Genomic DNA, 18,081 nt, shown 5'->3' on the forward strand with positions numbered 1-18,081 from the left:
TGGGGCCCACCTCCTCCAGACTTTGCTCTTAGTGTATGCAGTAATCATCTGTTTTTCCTCAGAAGTTATTGGCTTTGTTCTGCTCAAATGTAGCTGTGAGTATCAGGAGAAGGCGAGTCCACTGATGTCACTCTGACGCCATCTTACCACTCTCTTTAATTTTTTAAAGGTAGAAGTAAAAAATCAGTGATAAAAATGCTTTGCTTTTCTAAAAATCTATTTTCTTAATGTTTTCTATGTATAATAATTTTCTTTAGCCAATATTAATAAACACTTTATTTAGTAACCAGACCTAGTGACACCTCTTCCAATAATGTGCTTGGTACTGTTAACAAAGTCCTCTCACAATGAAGTTTTCTTTCCTAATGGACTCTGCCATTTTTCTTTAGTTTTTTCAGTCCTTATCCAATATTTCTCTATCTAATTTCTTTCTAGTTTTATTTATTTAACATCTTGTCATCACCAAAGCATCTATTTTCTTTTTTTTTGTGGTTTTCAAGATGAAGAGAATGACCTTGTTGTTAGAATGACCTTTGGTGGCTGACAGCATCCTTTTCCCCCGTGATTGCACAGAGAGCCCAGGGCCAGTCATTACCAAATAGGATGATGTTGAAATTTTATGTGTAAGACTATGATAAGAGTTTATCACTCCAAAAAGCTGGTGCAAGTTTTTAGACAATTAAAAATTCTGTTAAGCTTCTAGAAACTTCTTGAAGTTTTTATGCACATAATAATTCACCATAGTTGCTACCACCCAGGGCCTCCCCTGGTGGCACAGGCAGTTGAGCTAAGCGCTGTGAAGCTGTTCGTAGCCTCTGCAGCGATGGCTGGATCCCGGCCAATCAGCAAGGCACATGGCGCAGCAGACCTCTCCTGTCTCACCTGCTGCTCCCCTCAGCAGAGCTTTAGGTCCATCTGCCTGTTCTGCTCCCCACTCTGTCTCTGATGAATCCTCTCAACCTCCTGCACATCTGGCCTGTACCCCGATTCTTGTATGCATGAATAAATAAATCTTAAAAAATAGTTATTTAAAAAAAAAAAGTTACTACCACCCAAAGAATGTGACTATGATTTACTAAATTTATTTTAAAATGAGATTTTTATTCTGTTTTTACAAAGAAAAGCAAAACAGTGATTCAAGTGACTACAGAGTGATAAAAGCACAAAATATAAGAGAAAATATATGTTGATATGAGAAAAGAAAAAAATAAGTATTTTTCTTGCTTTAAAGGGATTTCTTGTGTGCTAGAAAAGCAGACATAAAAATCAGAATAAATAAATAAATAATCAGAAATAAATATAGAGATAGAGATAGAAATAATCAGAATAAATTCCTACGTGTGCCATTATAAAGATAAGCATGGTTTGGCATGAACATGTTTCTAGACTCCAGCATCTGTATTCCCGTTCTATCAATAGTTCCCAATTATACTTCATGTAAACTTATTAACCTTTCTCAGTCGTGGTTTCTTCATCTGAAAAATTGGGTTATTATTAGAAATTTTTAAGGGTTTCCCCCTCAAGAAATTTTTGAGGTTTAGGTGAGATAATACAAATGCCTGTTAATTTACAAAGGGCTAAGAGAATATAGAAGAGAAACCTTTAACCATGCCTGGAAAAGATGAGTTAGTAGGTCACAAGGGATATGCTTTTGCCAGCTTGAAGTTGAGGAGTAACATTTTCTAGTTCACACATGTTTTTGCCAACCTTCTGACTCACTTCATTGGCCTAAGCAGTAAGTAAAACTTTAAGTGTCCCACCTTTCATTGGAACTACCTTTAGCTTCTGAATCTTTTGCTATGCGTCTGTGTCTAGTTTCATGACAAAGAACATGACTTTATAGGATACCCCTCCTTCTAATACCAGATGAAACAAAACTAATTTCCATTCATCATTCTGTGATCCAGTTCATTCTTATGGATTCTTTCTGCATTTGCTCTTTCTCCATTAAAATTCCTTTGATTGCCTGCCCTGTCAACTTCAAGACATACCATTGTCTGACACAATCATACAGACATTACCTACTTGTTCTATTTCTCTAATTGAACTCTGATGCATGTCTGTTCCCCTATGGCATTATCTTCCACTTCATACTTACTTCACATGTGGAACAAAATTTTGAAAATTTCCCCACTATTGTTTCTGAATCCAATAGCAATTATATGTATATGTATACAATATGTATAAATTAAGATTACTATGCAATTTTACATACTTTATATACTTTTATTTCATATATTCCTCATCACTCCATATCATTATTAATTTATGAAATAAATTAAAATGTAATATATGTAAACTCATTCCATTTGCAGCAACATTGATGGAGGTAAAAAGGAATGAGCTAAATGAACTGAGTGAGAAAGAAAAAGATAAATACTTATTCTACTGATAGGAAGAATATAGAAAAATCAAAGGGACAAAGACAAACTTTAAAGCCAACCCTTGAAAGTTGACTATAGATCTGACTTTCAGAGTGGGGAGGGAGGGAGTGAGAGTGGGGAGTGAGGGAGGAAGGGCCCAGGGGATTATGGGGGAAGATTATGGGGACTTGGGGGAAATCCTATACTGTCAAAATGCTGGCAAGGTTATGGAACAATACTATTTCAATAACAATAAATATATACATATATATGTATATGGTCAGCTGACTGACCATTGAAATAATTTCTCTAAGAACGTAACATTAAAGTGACAAAATACTTATAAAATGGTTTATCCTAAAGAATAGCTCATGTGTCTTCTAATCCTTTTTGTAAATGTTAAAGTTTTTTTGCAAATTGACAAAAAGAAAGGATCAAATTAATTTAGGATGGAAATAGCTGTTAACAGTACTTATATCAAAATCTTCCTTTCTGCTTCTATTGGGAAGGACATTGATATTTTAAGACACTATAGTCTGAAATGAAGGAACAATTCAGTAAGAAAATTATTATAAGTAAATAATTATCTTTCAAGAATATATGTATATGATTTTATGTAAAGAAGTTTTTCTTGGTTCTCGTCATTTTCTTTTTCTCCCACTCACAAATAGTTACACTGAGCTGGTGTCCATGGTAACATCCATAGCTAATGAGTAGATTACTACTAACGTCCTGCCACTGCCAATCACTCTTTTCTTGAAGTCAGTGCAAATTGTTCATGATTTCAGTGGTTTGCTCTATCCTCCAACCCTCTATAAACAAAACCTGAATCTATAGCTGGAATGCGGGGCACCAAAACATGATTACCTACTGTCTTATCTATCTTACCGCATTTGAAAATTTTATCAAGATGATAACATTTATTCATAAACACTTGGACAGATTGAAGAGTCTCCCTGTTCTCTGTACATAATCAGCATGAGAATAATAGACCAACATATGTCAAATTATTCATAGAAGGCACTGTGCCTTATGTACCAATTGATAAATATTCTTGAATACTTTTTCTGTCAAAAGACTGTATGGCATTAAGAGCAACAGACAAGAAGAAAGCTTAATTTAAGAGAATACATGTGTATTCCCAGTTAGATACAGAATATCCTGACACTGTAAGAATAGTGTAAGAAAGTTAGGGAGTACAAGAACCATATTTTCCACATACATTACTTCCCTAACTGATTTATGGAATCATTATGATGGGTCATAGTCAGTCCTTTTCTATGGCAAAACACCATGGAATAGAATAGACAACAAGGAGTACATCATGTATGGTGGGAGTTTATATTTTGTGGAACTTTAAAAACAATGTAAAATATATTTTTCACTATTGTCATAGCCCTATACAATTATTTTTTTCCCTTTGTATTTATTTATTATTTTTATTTTATGCATTTTTACATCATTTTTCATTTTTGCAGAATGTATGCATTTGATGTGGGAATTGTATGGGGACTATAACCAAGCCCTATACAATTCTTTTTTTTTTTTAAGATTTATTTATTTATACAAGCACTGGGTACAGTCAGATGCGCAGGAAGATGAGAGAATTCACCAGAGCCAGAGCAGAGAGCAGAACAGGCAGACTGATGAAGTACACTGCTGAGGGAGCAGCGGGCGGCAGGAGAGGTCTGTCGCGCCATGTGGGACCCTCACCCCGTGACTGGGGATAGAACCAGCTCTGCAGAGGCTGTGGGCAGCTTCGCAGCCCAGTGCTCAACCACTGCTCCACCAGGGAGGCCCCCCTATACAATTCTTAAGGAATAATATATCAAACCTCTTGATTCTGTGAAATTTAGTTTTAGTATTAGTGTTATTTAATAGATTACTATCTGGTTGCCAACTAGAAATTCAGATGTTTAGACTTTTGTCTAATGATTTATGTTTGAAATCTTTTTTTCTCAAAATTTCTTCATTGTCATAAAATTCCCTGTATTCATTTCCTAGGACTGTCAGAACAAGCAAACTAGGTCACTGGAAAAATCAGAACTTTATTCTCTCACAGCTATTAAGACTGTATATTTAAAATCAAGGTGTTGACGCACAGACCTCTCCTGCCGCCCGCTGCTCCCCTCAGCAGTTTACCTCGGTCCTTCTGCCTGCTCTGCTCCCCGCTCCGGCTCTGGTGAATTCTCTCACCCTTCCACGCTTCTGACTGTACCCAGTGCTTGTATAAATAAATAAATAAATCTTTGGGAAAAAAAAGATTCATTGAAAAAATAAATAAATAAATAAATAAAAATAAAAACAATAAAATAAAGGTGTTGTCGACAAGACCAGGTTTTCTCTTTTCGCTTCTGGTGATTTTTGGAAATTCCTGGTGTCCTCAGACTTGAACGTGCATAACTGCAAACTCTGTCATCACACATGCCTGGTCTATGTGTCTGCACCTGACATTCTCCTTGCTGCATGTGTCTCTTCCCCTGTTAGTCTAAGACACAGATTTTGCTCTTTTTTTTTTTTTAAATAGAGGCATGTTTTATTTATTTATTTATTTATTTGTTTGTTTGTTTATTTGTTTGTTTTATACATGCACTGGGTACAGTCAGAAGCGTGGGAGGGTGAGAGAATCCACCAGAGCCAGAGCGGGGAGCAGAGCAGGCAGAAGGACCGAAGTACACTGCTGAGGGGAGCAGCGGGCGGCAGGAGAGGTCTGAGCGCCATGTGGGACCCTCCTCCAGTGGCCGGGGAGCAGCCGGGGATCAAAAGGCGCTGCAGAGGCTGCGGGCAGCTTCGCAACCCAGCGCTCAACCGCTGCGCCACCGGGGAAGCCCCACAGATTTTGCTCTTGAGATGATTGATTGGCTCACATGCCTAATCTCTTCACTGAAAGATTAGTAGGTAATCCCTTGGCTCTGCTTCAGTTTTTCCAGTCATCAAGTTTTGTTTCCTCTTTGATTAGCAGTCCTTCTCTCAATGTGTGTATTTTTTTCTAACATTAATGATAAACAGAAAAGAAAAATCAGATAGCCCTTTCCTCCTTTCCCTTGGAAATCTCATCAGATAAATATCCTATTTCATCACTCACAAGTCCCACCTCCACTCAACAGCAGACAACAGTTCAATCAAGTTCTCTATTTCATAACTTTCATCCAGTGTCCAATAGCTTGCAGCTCACCTCCATCTGAGATCTCCCGATTTTTTCTCCTTTAATGTTGCTTTTACTAGCAATATGCTGTTGATGTAGACAAATGTATGCTCTAAGATGAAAGGAGATTTGTCTACATTTCTTATTTCTTACTGAGACTTCACGAAAATTACCTTCAATGCCAGTATTTCTGCCAACGCAATCCCAATTTTTCTATTGTGCACCACAAAATCCTTCCAGACCCTACACATTCCCCTTTACATTTTTAAGGATTTTTTATGCACTCCTGATGCCAAAATTTGTGTTAGATTCCTAGAGCTGCCATAGCAAAGTATGTTGCTTAAAACAACAGAAATTTGTTCTTTTATAATTCTGGAGGTTAGAAATTCTACTTTAGGGTCTTCACAGGGTTGGTTCCTCCTGGGTGCTCTGAAGGAGAATCTGTTCCAGGTCTCCTAGATTCTGGTGGTTGCTGCTGACCTTTGGTATCTCTTGACTTACAGGTATATTCTAATCACTACCTCCATCATCACATGGTGTGTCTCGCTGTGTTCTTGTGTCTGTTTGTTTTTCTCTTTTTACAAGAGAACAGTTATATTGGATTAGGGTTCACCTTAATTAAGTGAGATTTCATCTTGATTATATCTGCAAAGACCCTATTTCTAAATAAGGTCACATTCATAGGTATCAGATTTTAAACCTCCAACATATATTTTGGGGTACACAATTCAACACACAATACTCCCCATAAAATTGTAACTTTTTTTCTAATACTTTTCTAGATCCCTTACTGTTCATTTTTAGCTCTGTTTTTCTATCTTTATAGAAAATTTATTCTGTTTTAACCATGACTTCTGATTCAATGGTGATTTTGGTGTTTTAGCCTACTCATCTTCACACCTACAACAGTGCTTGAGACATTGCTGTGTACAAAGAAGAAACAATGTGTTGAATTGAATTATATTTGAATGTATATCAAGTGTTTATCCAGCAAAGATGTCCTAATCTTAACATGTTGTGATGTATATGGAAAAGGCAATTTACTGGAAGGGTAAAAGTTTCTGTCTCCAAATATGAAGGTCACCCTTTTAAAGTTAATAATCAAAGAGCACAAGAAAACATCCTTGGCAAGTTTTTCTTGGCAATACTTAAGCTTCTCAGATATTGTTATCATATGTAATGACATATTGTTAATGTTATTACTGAAGAATCACTAAAACCTAGACTGGTTTGGGTAAGTATAAAATCGCTTTTTTAATACTCACACATTGACTGAACATTTTCTCTAGTATCAGTACTCATCTAGGTCCTGGGAATCCCAGTCAAAAAAAAACCAAAAAAACAAAAAAACAAAACGGTGGCTTGAGCCAGCAAGAGAGTGATGAAAGTTGCGAGTACTCATATTCTAGAAACATTTTAAAGAGGCAGAATTAGCTATTAATAAATGAAGATGAAATGTAATAGAGAAGGAAGACTTGGGTGGCTACATATTTTGTCCTGCATAACTAAAATAGTGAATAATTATTATCCTGAGATGGGAAACCTGGGGAAATACTGTTGTCAGAGGAAAAATTCATATTTTTTTAAAGTGGCTATTACTGATAATAGAGATTCAAATAAACATGTCAAGTAACAAGACAGATTTGTGTCTGAATTTCAGGAAACAGGTCTAAATACATTGGGGAATCACAAACATCAAGATGATACTTTAACCATGGAGTGAATGACATTATTTAGATAAGAGACTGCATATTATGGAGATGAGGTTCTAAGCTTGGGGGTATTCCATCACTCAGTGATCATCATAAGATGAAGACCCAAAAAGGAGACAAAACAAAAAGGAGACAAGTGAGGTCAAAGGAAAATTAAGATGAATGCTGTATAAAACTCTCCCATTCGGGCATTCACGTGTTTCAACATCTTCCCAGTGCTCTGAAGGTTAGAGTGAAGAAATTTGATGAAACACATTTCCAGGAGCCAAGTAAATAATGCATTTCAGGTAGTTGATACTGATAGTATCATAGATAGTGTAAGAGAAAGTAAGTCCCTAGCTATGGCGATCGAAAAGAGAAAAATACATATATATATATACACACACACACGTATCTATGTGTGCCTGCACTTGGGTCTTATTCTAAGTTTTATAAAGTACACAGGTGAGGACTCATACCCAGGCCATCCCTGGGTATGTGTGTGTAATGAACTAAATTACGATACACTTGATTAGTTTCATTAATTGAATTGTGCTAGATTTGATTTAGTTACCAAATGTATATAAGCATATATACTATATATATCCTAAAAACATAGTAAGAGAAATGCAAATTAAAACCATACTGATATCTAATTTCTTGCCCATCAAATTTGTGAAAATTCTAGAGCTTGATAACAATACCCTTTTTTAATTCATCAAAATATTGCAAATTCAATATGAGTGAAATCATCAATTATTTGCTTTCTCATTCTTATTTGACTCATGAGTGGAATATAAAGAAACAAAACAAAGAAACAGATAAAACTAAACCAAAACAAACCCTAGATAGAAGTGGAAACAATGGGGGAAGTTGGTCCAATGGTCTATGGTGGGGATTATGGTTGCCTTGATGTTTGGTGATTACAGTGTGATAACATATACCTGAAAATATATGTTCCTATACCCCTAAATCATATAAATTGTTGTAAACCATTGTTATTGTTGGGGGATTATTGTGAGTGAACTCCAGTCACTGATGTTTTATGGACTCCACCCCCACCCCAGTGTCTAGGAGATACCAGGCATGGAGGATTACAAATCCCATCAAGTAATGAATTTGCCATGACTCATGAATTACTGAAAAGGGGAATATTGGGAACTAAGGGTGGGGTTAAGCAGCCATGCTTGGTATAAAACCAAACACATGTAGGCCTGTGCTTTCTCATTGTGCCTTTGGGGTCCCAGCTCAGAAAACACTACCAGTTAATCAATTTCTTTCTCTCTTTCTCTCTCAATCTCTCTGTCTCCATGGTTTCTCCCTCTTTTTCATTTCCCTTTGTAAATAAACCTTTTATTAACCTTTATCTTTGTGCCTGCAGTTGGGTCTTATTCTATGTTTTATAAAACATGCAGGTGAGGACTCACACCCAGGTCCTCCCATTTCCTAATGGGGTTACCCAAGGATGTTATTAACACCCCAGGAATAATAAGCCTTGTAACATTACCTCAATGAAAATATGCAATTTTTACATCACAAGTACTGTATGAAATATAGTCAACTATATTAGAGAATTTTATTTTTTTAAGTGATCTTTATTCCTGGAGTTAATTTAGGTTCTACAGTTATTTCCTGGATTAGGAAATCAATTAATGTAATTCTTCACATAAACAAATTAAAGGAGAGATATCATGAATTCATATCAATGCATTCAAGAGAAGCATTTAACAAAACTCGACACTACCTGAAGCTAGAGGGTTGACATTACCCAACACAGAGACTCACTATGAAAGTATAGTAATAAAGTGTGATGTTGGTGAAAAATTTAAAGTGATCAGTGGAACTCAACAATGAGCCCATAAATACAGTCAGCCGATATTTGACAAAGGAGCAAATGCAACTCAGTGGAGAAAGGACTGTTTTTTCAATGAATTGTGCCATAACAAATACAAATGCAAAAAAAAAAAAAAAAGATGATCATAGACACAGGCTTTTAGCATTTACAAAAATTAATTGAAAATAAACATAGACCTAAATGCAAAAGGCTAAACTATATAACTTCTAGAAGACAACAAAGGAGGAAATCTTGATGAAATCAGATTTTGAGATAACTTTTTAGATTTTAACACTGAAAGCACAATTCAAGAAAGAAAAATTTGATAAATTAGACTTCATTAAGTTACGTAGTAGCCTGGAATGTAAATGAAAATGCTGAGGTTTATTATAGATGAGTAATGGTCATATGTTTTGTTATGTTTTCAATGTATATTTTGTGATGTCTGAATTTTTTTGTAATAAAATTGGTTTAAACTAAGAATATAGATAAAATACATTTCCTGAAAATATTTTATTTAAATTGTACATTCCTTTTTTAAAATATATTTTTATTTTAACAAAAGCTGTGTTTTGAGTGACCTAATATGATTATTGAGATGCATATTTTTGGTTCATGTATGCGTTATAACTGAAAACTTGATTTAGGACACTAGTCCATTTGCATAATGCTATAACAATTCCTTTTCTTTATTTAATTCTTCCTTGGAGGGTGTGTGTGTGTGTGTGTGGTCTCCATAGATAACTATACTTAGTCTGTTGCTTGTTAAAGCTAAAGATAGATAGATTAATATATTATTCATGATGACCTTTAGTACTCAAAACCATAACAACATCCTCAGGAATAATTAGCAAATTTGCATCAAATTACTTTACTTTACAAAGTACCCAAATTACTTTACTTTTACTTCTTCTATCTGATAATCTGTTTAAATAAATGAAGAAACTATTGGTAGTTTGGGTGTTGTCTTGAGTCACTGAGAGGATATCCTGCAATGGGGAAAATTATTTTAGGATTTAAATATAAAATGATGACACTTTTCAGAAAGACTAGATTGTGGGGGGAGATCCTTTCCTTAATATTCTGATATGTTATTATCAGTTAAACTTCTCCAATAGAGACCAGGACCTTTCAGTTATGAACTATGTCCTGGGAACAATCACATATACCTAGTACCTAGAATTATGCACAGTATTTAGTACAGGTCAAGTAAATGCTGAAGAATGAATAAATAACATAGCATTTGCATTAGCCAAGCATCTGTGCACATGTAGATTGTACACTGCACATTATTTGGGATAACAATCACATCATTGACAATGCAGAAGTGTATATTGTATATACCATTTTTCTGGTATTTTATCAGAAGTAGTATATGTTATGAAAATTTTCTGATGAAAATAGGATAAAGAAAAATGTAATTACTATGGCCAGTGAGAGTGCTAGTGTTAGGACTACAAACTGAGTTAATTTAGGTTCTACAGCTATTTACTTCCTTGTAAATTAAAAGCATCTTAGGAGAAATATTTTGCCATTTATATGGGAAAATAATGTAAAATCTTTAAACCAGAAACATTAAACATCAAAATTACACAAATATTTCACAATTAAATGTGGGATCATATTATGAATAACTTGATTCTAAGAAAAAAGATAAAATTCATATTTATATGTATTTTTTAGCTTAAAATACCATAGCCAATGCTGTCAATAGTAAATAACAAAAGAGTTGTGATTTGCAACAGTAATAGCTAAATTGGCACTTCTATTTACAAAAAATTCACTTTCATTGAAATATAATTATGTATTTTGAGGACATATTCCAAATATGACTTTCAGCTATCTGGCATATAAGTTGTCTTCTATAAAGCTTATTATAAAGTGTTATTTTACTTCAAACAGCAAAATAAATGGTCTTCAGGCAATTTTATACTTATTTAGTAGCTGTGTAAGAAGTATATTATTTTGTTATAAATAAATAATTGTCATATGTATTTTCCACTGCATCCTTTTTTTTCTATATTAAAAGCTTACCACTGTATTTGGCATTTTTTTAAAGATTTATTTATTTTAAAGAAGAACTGGGTACAGGTCAAAGGTGCGGGACGGTGAGAGAATTCACCAGAGACAGAGCAGGGAGCAGAACAGGCAGACGGACCAAAGGCACTGCTGAGGGGAGTACCAGGCAAGGCAGGAGAGGTCTGCCACGCCATTTCTCCCTGGCTGGCCAGAAATCGAACCCAGGAGAGTCTGTGGACAGCTTCACAGTGCAGTGCTCAACCCACTGCGCCACCAGAGAGGCCCATATTTGGCATTTTTAGACAATTTATTTAAGACAATTTATATTTTAAGACAACTTATATGAAATACAGACTGGTATTTCTTTACTGTCTAAATTTGAATTTTCTTGATTTCCTATGATTTTTAAAAGTTTTAAATTTTTTAAAATTTTTTCCACTGCATCCTTAACCAATAGATTATGACCCGTTTATCTGTTCAGATTATTGAGTGCCTCTGAAGTCTTCTAAAATATCTTCTATCTTTCTAAACTATATTTTTATCACACTCTGCAGGAAACTATTTTGACAAGAATATGAAGTGTCTGCAGCATTTTAAGCAAAAAGGTGAGGAAAGCAATTCACTAAGAAGTACAAAATCTTTGAAAAGATAGAGCAATAATTCCAATTTACATTGTACTATTTAAATTGCCCTAAATGTTTATCACCGATTTTGATAGTTCTTGGTAAATATGTGACAGCTGAGCTAGTATCTCCAGAAAAGGGGATTGAATATTATTAGATAATGCAGAGGCCAACACAGTCTAATAATAATACCATATTTATATTAACATGTATGATAGCTAATCTCCCAAAATGAGCCCCAAAGTACCTCTCCCGTTTTCAAGCCATTGTTAGATACTTGCCACACTGTGTTTAGATGAAACAATGGAATGTCTCAGAAGCCATGTACCATTTCTAGATTTAATATTTTTAATGATTATTTTAATTTTGTGTTATTGAGGTAACATTGGATTTACAGCACCATATTTATTTAAAAAAACAAGTTAAACCTCTTAAATGCCCATTATTATGTTCACCACCAAAGTATCAATGACCTTCACCAAAGCCCATTGGATGCCCCTATTCTATTTGCTCCTAACACCTCATACCCCTCTGTTAAACTTAATTCTATGGTCATAATGCAAGGATTTGTTTTGACTTTATTTTGCCTATTTATTTGCTTTGTTTCTTTATATTCCAGATATAAGTGAAATCATCTGGAATTTGTTTCCACTTCTGACTTATCTCACTTAGTATAATCCCCTCAAGTGTCATCCATGCTGTCACTAATGGCAAGATTCCATCTTTTTTAAATAGCTGAGTAGTTTTCAATTATGCATATGTGCTAAATCTTTCTTATCCAATCATATCAGATCAACATTGATACCAAAAGCAGACAAGGCCATCACATAAAAAGAAAATACTCTATGGAACAATCAACAGATGCAAAATTCCTTAGCCAAATGTTAGCAAACCAAATTCAACAACACAATGAAAATATCATAACCAAGGGAGATTTATTCTAAGGATGCAAGATTCACGCTAAAATTTAAGCCCTACCCACTGAATGGTGCAATTTTACAGAAAATGAAATGTCCACCATCATCTTTTAGAAGGAGTTCACATATAAAATAATGGTTTTTTTTATTTTGTCTTATTATTTTTTTTTTACTTCCAAAACACTCCTCCCCATTGATTTTTTTTAATAAATTTTATTTTTATATTCCCCATACAATTGCAACCCCCTTATTTTGACCCCAATCCCTCCCCTCCCCACACCCCACCCTCCATAGAGTGTCTCTGGTTCATAGTTTTTTGTTGATTTTGAATTTCACTTTCTTATAGTTATTCATTTTCCTGGTCCCTTATTTAATTTTTCTAGATTCCTGCTATGAGTGAGACCATCCGATATTTTTCTTTTTCTTTCTGGCTTATTTTGCTGAGCATGATCCCTTCCAGTGACATCCATGTTGCTGCAAATTGCATGTGTTTATCTTTTTTGAATGCTGAGTAATATTCCATGGTGTATATGTACCACATCTTCTTGATCCAGTCATCTATTTTTGGGCATTTGGGTTGTTTCCAAAGCTTAGCTATTGTAAACAGTGCTGCTATAAACATAGAGGTGCAGGTGCTCTTTGGAATTGATGTTTCTGGACCTACTAAACATAGAGCTTCCTTATGATCCAGCAATTCCACTCCTAGGTATTTACCCAAAGGACACAGAAACATAAAATAATGGTTTTTTGGGCCTCCCCTGGTGGCACAGCGGTTGAGCGCTGGGCTGCAAAGCTGCCCACAGCCTCTGCAGCGTCGGTTCATTCCCCCGGCCACCTGTGAGGGTCCCACATGGTTCGCAGACCTCTCCTACTGCACCTGCTGCTTCCATCAGCAGTGTATTTCGTCAGCGTGCCGGTTCTGTTCCCAGCTCTGGCTCTGGTGAATTCTCTCACCCTCCTACACTTCTGATTGTACCCAGTGGTTGTATAAATAAATATATAATTCTTTAAAAAATAATGGTTTTTCTATTGTTTATTGAATTTACAAGCACATTACTGAATTTTTTTCAGCAGCAATTTAAATTGTTATTTCTGGGTGTTGATTATTAAAAAATTCTTATAATGTTACATAATTGTGAGTTGGAATCAGATCTATAATTGGTATTTTTGTTAGTTTGCTTTTTAATTTTGTTGTTAACCAACAACAAAATCCCACCATGAATATGTGATTTAAGAGGGATTTTTCAAAACATGAAGAGAGAATGATAGAAATGTGAGTATTATTTCTGGTAGTGATTAAGTCAGATATATGTTTTCAAAGACCTAATTTATTATATTTGGAATCATATATTTAGGAAACACTGATCATCTCCAGCATAATTTTGAAGTACTCAAAAAATACCAAAGAGAATTCATCAAAACATTTGAAAGTAAGTATAAAGATATTCAAATGGGTCCCAATATTTAATATGTATTGTGACAGGGAGCAAATGCAAAAACTTTGAATACTTGCATGTATTGTCACTTTTAAACAAAAGGTCTAGAGTGTACTGGCAAGATCTTCAGTAAACTTATGATGAAATAAAGGGATAAAAATGATATTTGGGCACAGAACAAAGAGAATGGTTGACAAAGTACTTTCATCAAAATATAAAGTTGAATTTAATATTCCAGATAGGTCAGAAATGATAACTATCTTAAGAGTGAGAGCACGTTGCTCATTAACAGCTATTTTTCAAGTATGAGTGAATAAAGCATTTCAGGAAGATTTTTTTCCAGTCAGACATTGTAAAGATCTATGATTAGAGATTTCTAAATGAAATGACAATATCATCCAAAATAGTAGCATAGACTAACTGTGATATATTGGGTTAAACACTGACACTGAAGATGTATTTAAGCAAAGGCTAAGAGCAAAGGCTAAGAAACATATTTCAGGCAATTAAGCTGTTACAACGGAAGCAAAATATCTTCTATATTGAATGCCTAAGTCATTTTTTGTTCCATTGTTCCACAATTATTTAGGAAAAGTATTTTTAAACCTGTTAAAATTGTCATTTATATTAAAGGAAGATCTCCAAATTCTTTACTGTTCTAAGCTTGATGAAGAGATTGGGAATGCTTATAAATAAATGCTGTTTCAGACTGAAGCATGTTAATGTTCACTTAGAAAGTCTTTAGTATTTTATGAGGTAATTAGAATTTCAAGTTGTTCTCAAAAAATATTTAATCTGTAAAGTTATATACAAGAATTTGCAATTTACTTAATTTTGTACATATGTAGTCTTTTGAACATTTAAATGCACATGGATTAGTCAGGTTGGACATTAAGTTGTGACAATAAAAAATCCCCCATGTTTTTTGACTTGCAGAACATAGTCTGTACATCCTTAGTTTGTCTAGGACTCTACTCCACAATGGTGGCCATCATTTTAGAAGTTGATGAGACAGATTGTCACCATGGAAACATTTCCAACTGCCATGGCAGGAGCAAGGAATTATAAGGAATTGTGCACTGACCTTAGCAGCTCCCACCAGGTAGTAACCTGGGCCATTCCATTCACCAAAGCAAGTCAGATGACAGAGTCTCAAGAGGGCAGGGAAGTGTAAGCCTAAAATGTGCCAGTTGTAAGGCAAATCAAACTATTGTAAGCTCCCTAATGATGCCATAATTCCTTACAAATTAAGTTTGCATGAATATGAATATACGTATCACATAATTAGAAGAATGCATGTATCCTTCATCAAATTCATGTTTCTTTCTTGTCTAAAGTGCTTATGAACAATTTTGAAGAGTTAGCTAAATACCATTTGTATTATTATAAAAGAGTACTTGAGATAATTGAAAAAAATCTCAATAAACATTTTTCCCCATCGGAAGACACTGTTTATTAGTAGAGAATGAATCTTTTTCTTATCATGAGTGGGCAAAGCATTAATATAACTAGATACATTCAGTCTATGGATTACTTCAGACAACAATTTGAAATTAAAGTTAATGCAGGTCACAAATCTTTTCAGAAATTAATCCTCAATATCCAGCTATATCAAAGGATCAGGTAATTATTTGTTTTCTGATTCCAAATGCAAGCTTGGATTCTTTAATTAACAAAAAAAAATTAAAGACAAAATTACATTATTCAGAATCCTCATTTCACCTTATGCTATGTTAAATTTTGCTTTATTATAGACTAATCAAAAGCATTATCATTTTCTCATTGAGTGATATAATTTTAGTCATGCAAAACAGAAAATTGATTAGAATTAGCATTACTTATGTATTCTTTAACATAAAAACTTGATTTTAATCATATTTACATTTATAATTACAATTTATAGCAAATGAGATCATTTTCAATACATGGCAGTAATAAAGTAATAAAAAGGACACAAAATAGGGCCTCCCTGGTGGCACAGGCAGGTGAGCTCAGCTCTGTGAAGCTGTCTGTAACCTCTGCAGTAAGGATTTGATCCCTGCAAGCTGGGGAGATACCCACAAGGTACAGCAGACCTCTTCTGTCTTACCCGCTCCTCCCCTCAGCAGTGTGTATCAGTCAGTCTGCCTGTTCTGTTCCCTGCTCTGTCTCTGGTAAATCCTCTGACCCTCCCACACATTTGGCCTGTATCCCGGTTCTTGTATGTATGAATAAAAAATATTTTTTTAAACAAAGGACACAAAATATAGCAGAAGCAAATAAATTGTCACAGATAACAGCTAAAAATTGTGTAAGGATAATGTAAATGCTGATGTTTAGAAAGCAGTCATCTAATGAATGGACTAGAGATGATTATCTGAATTCAAATAAAAAAATATTCAGCCTAACCTTTATCTGAGTTAAAAGTGTTGTTACTTTTTTTTTTTAAGGTTTATTTATTTATACAAGCACTGGGTACAGTCAGAAGCGCTGGAGGGTGAGAAAACTCACCAGAGCCAGAGCAGGGAACAGAACAGGCAGACTGAGGAAATACACTGCTGAGGGAAGCAGTGGGCACAGCAGGAGAGGTCTGTCGTGCCATGTGGGACCCTCGCCCAGCAGCCGGGGATCAAACCAAACCAGCGTAGCAGAGGCTCGCGCCCAGCACTCAACTGCTACAACACCAGGAGTGGCCCAAAAGTGATGTTACTTTTATAGACACTTCTAATCATGAATGAAATTTGGAGATGTTAAAGATTTTAAAGTGCTACTTAAAATTAAAAAACTGGCTTTCTAAGTCACTTTATTAAAAAATGGACTTTACCATAAAGTATTTTTATTATACAAATAAGTAAAGCATTTTCAGACTCATAGCAATATTAATATTGTACAACTTTCCTACTCCAAATTGCTTTCTTGAGATAGATATGAAGAAAGAGCATTACTTATGGAATAATTTACTGTCATGAAAGTTTACTCTTAACCATAACTGGCTTTAAGATAGAATAGACAGCTGCTAATGTGAGGCCATTTCAGAGATGTTGGGAAGTCTCTAGTTCCCATGAAATTATAGCAAGAGCTTTACTTTTAGGCTTTTGTTATAAATCCTTATTAAATCTAAATAATCTTAAAAAGGAGATATTATTCTCAGCTGTCAATTATTATTTGTAATTTAACAGGAATCAAGCTTTTAAAACAAACTTTGATAAGGCAAGAGTAAGACTAATATTTTATTTGCATATTGAGAGACATATAAAAAATGTGTGGATGGAGAAGTCACTTATTTATTTATTTATTTTTAAAGATTTATTTATGTATTCAAGAACTGGAGTGTAGGCCAGAGGTGCAGGGGTTGAGAGGATTCACCAGAGAGAGTGGGGATCAGAACATACAGATCTACTGAAATACACTGCTGAGGGGAGCAACAGGTGAGTCAGGAGAGGTCTGCTGTGCCATGTGGGTATCTCCGTGGCCAGGTATGGAACTCATGCTGCAGTGGCTGGCAATAGCTTGATAGCACTGTCTTTAACCCCTGCACTCACCGGGAGGTCCCCAAGAACCACTTATTTAATGGAAGAAAAGATTTGCAGATTTGAAGTCAAGTCTTCCAATCTTGCCATTATTACTGCTGGTTTATGGACTCAGAAGAAGCGCTAGTGTATGAGAGCAAAAAAGCTCTGTAGTAGTTACTAGAATATTTTTTCAAATAAAAGGATGAAAACTACAAAAGGAAATACAAAAGAACACTTGGATATTCTAAGATAAAATAAGTTCAAATGGAAACCTAAGGACATGAAGTGCACAATTTAAGCACAGACAATGCAAAGAAATTATGGAAGTCATAAACTATGAACCAGAGACACTTTTTGGGGGGTGGGGGGCGGGAGGGGAGGGATTGGGGTCAGAATGGGGGGTTTGCAATTGTATGGGGGAATATAAAAATAAAATTTATTATTTAAAAAAAAGATATGTATACTTAATAATAATTTTAGAGCTACAAGGGACATTAAAATTATACTTAATCCAGCTATGTTATTTTACAAATTGGAAATATAATTTATTCCATAATTACTT

The sequence above is a fragment of the Talpa europaea genome (genome assembly GCF_964194135.1).
Source record: "Talpa europaea genome assembly, chromosome: 13".
Classification (NCBI taxonomy): Eukaryota; Metazoa; Chordata; class Mammalia; order Eulipotyphla; family Talpidae; genus Talpa; species Talpa europaea.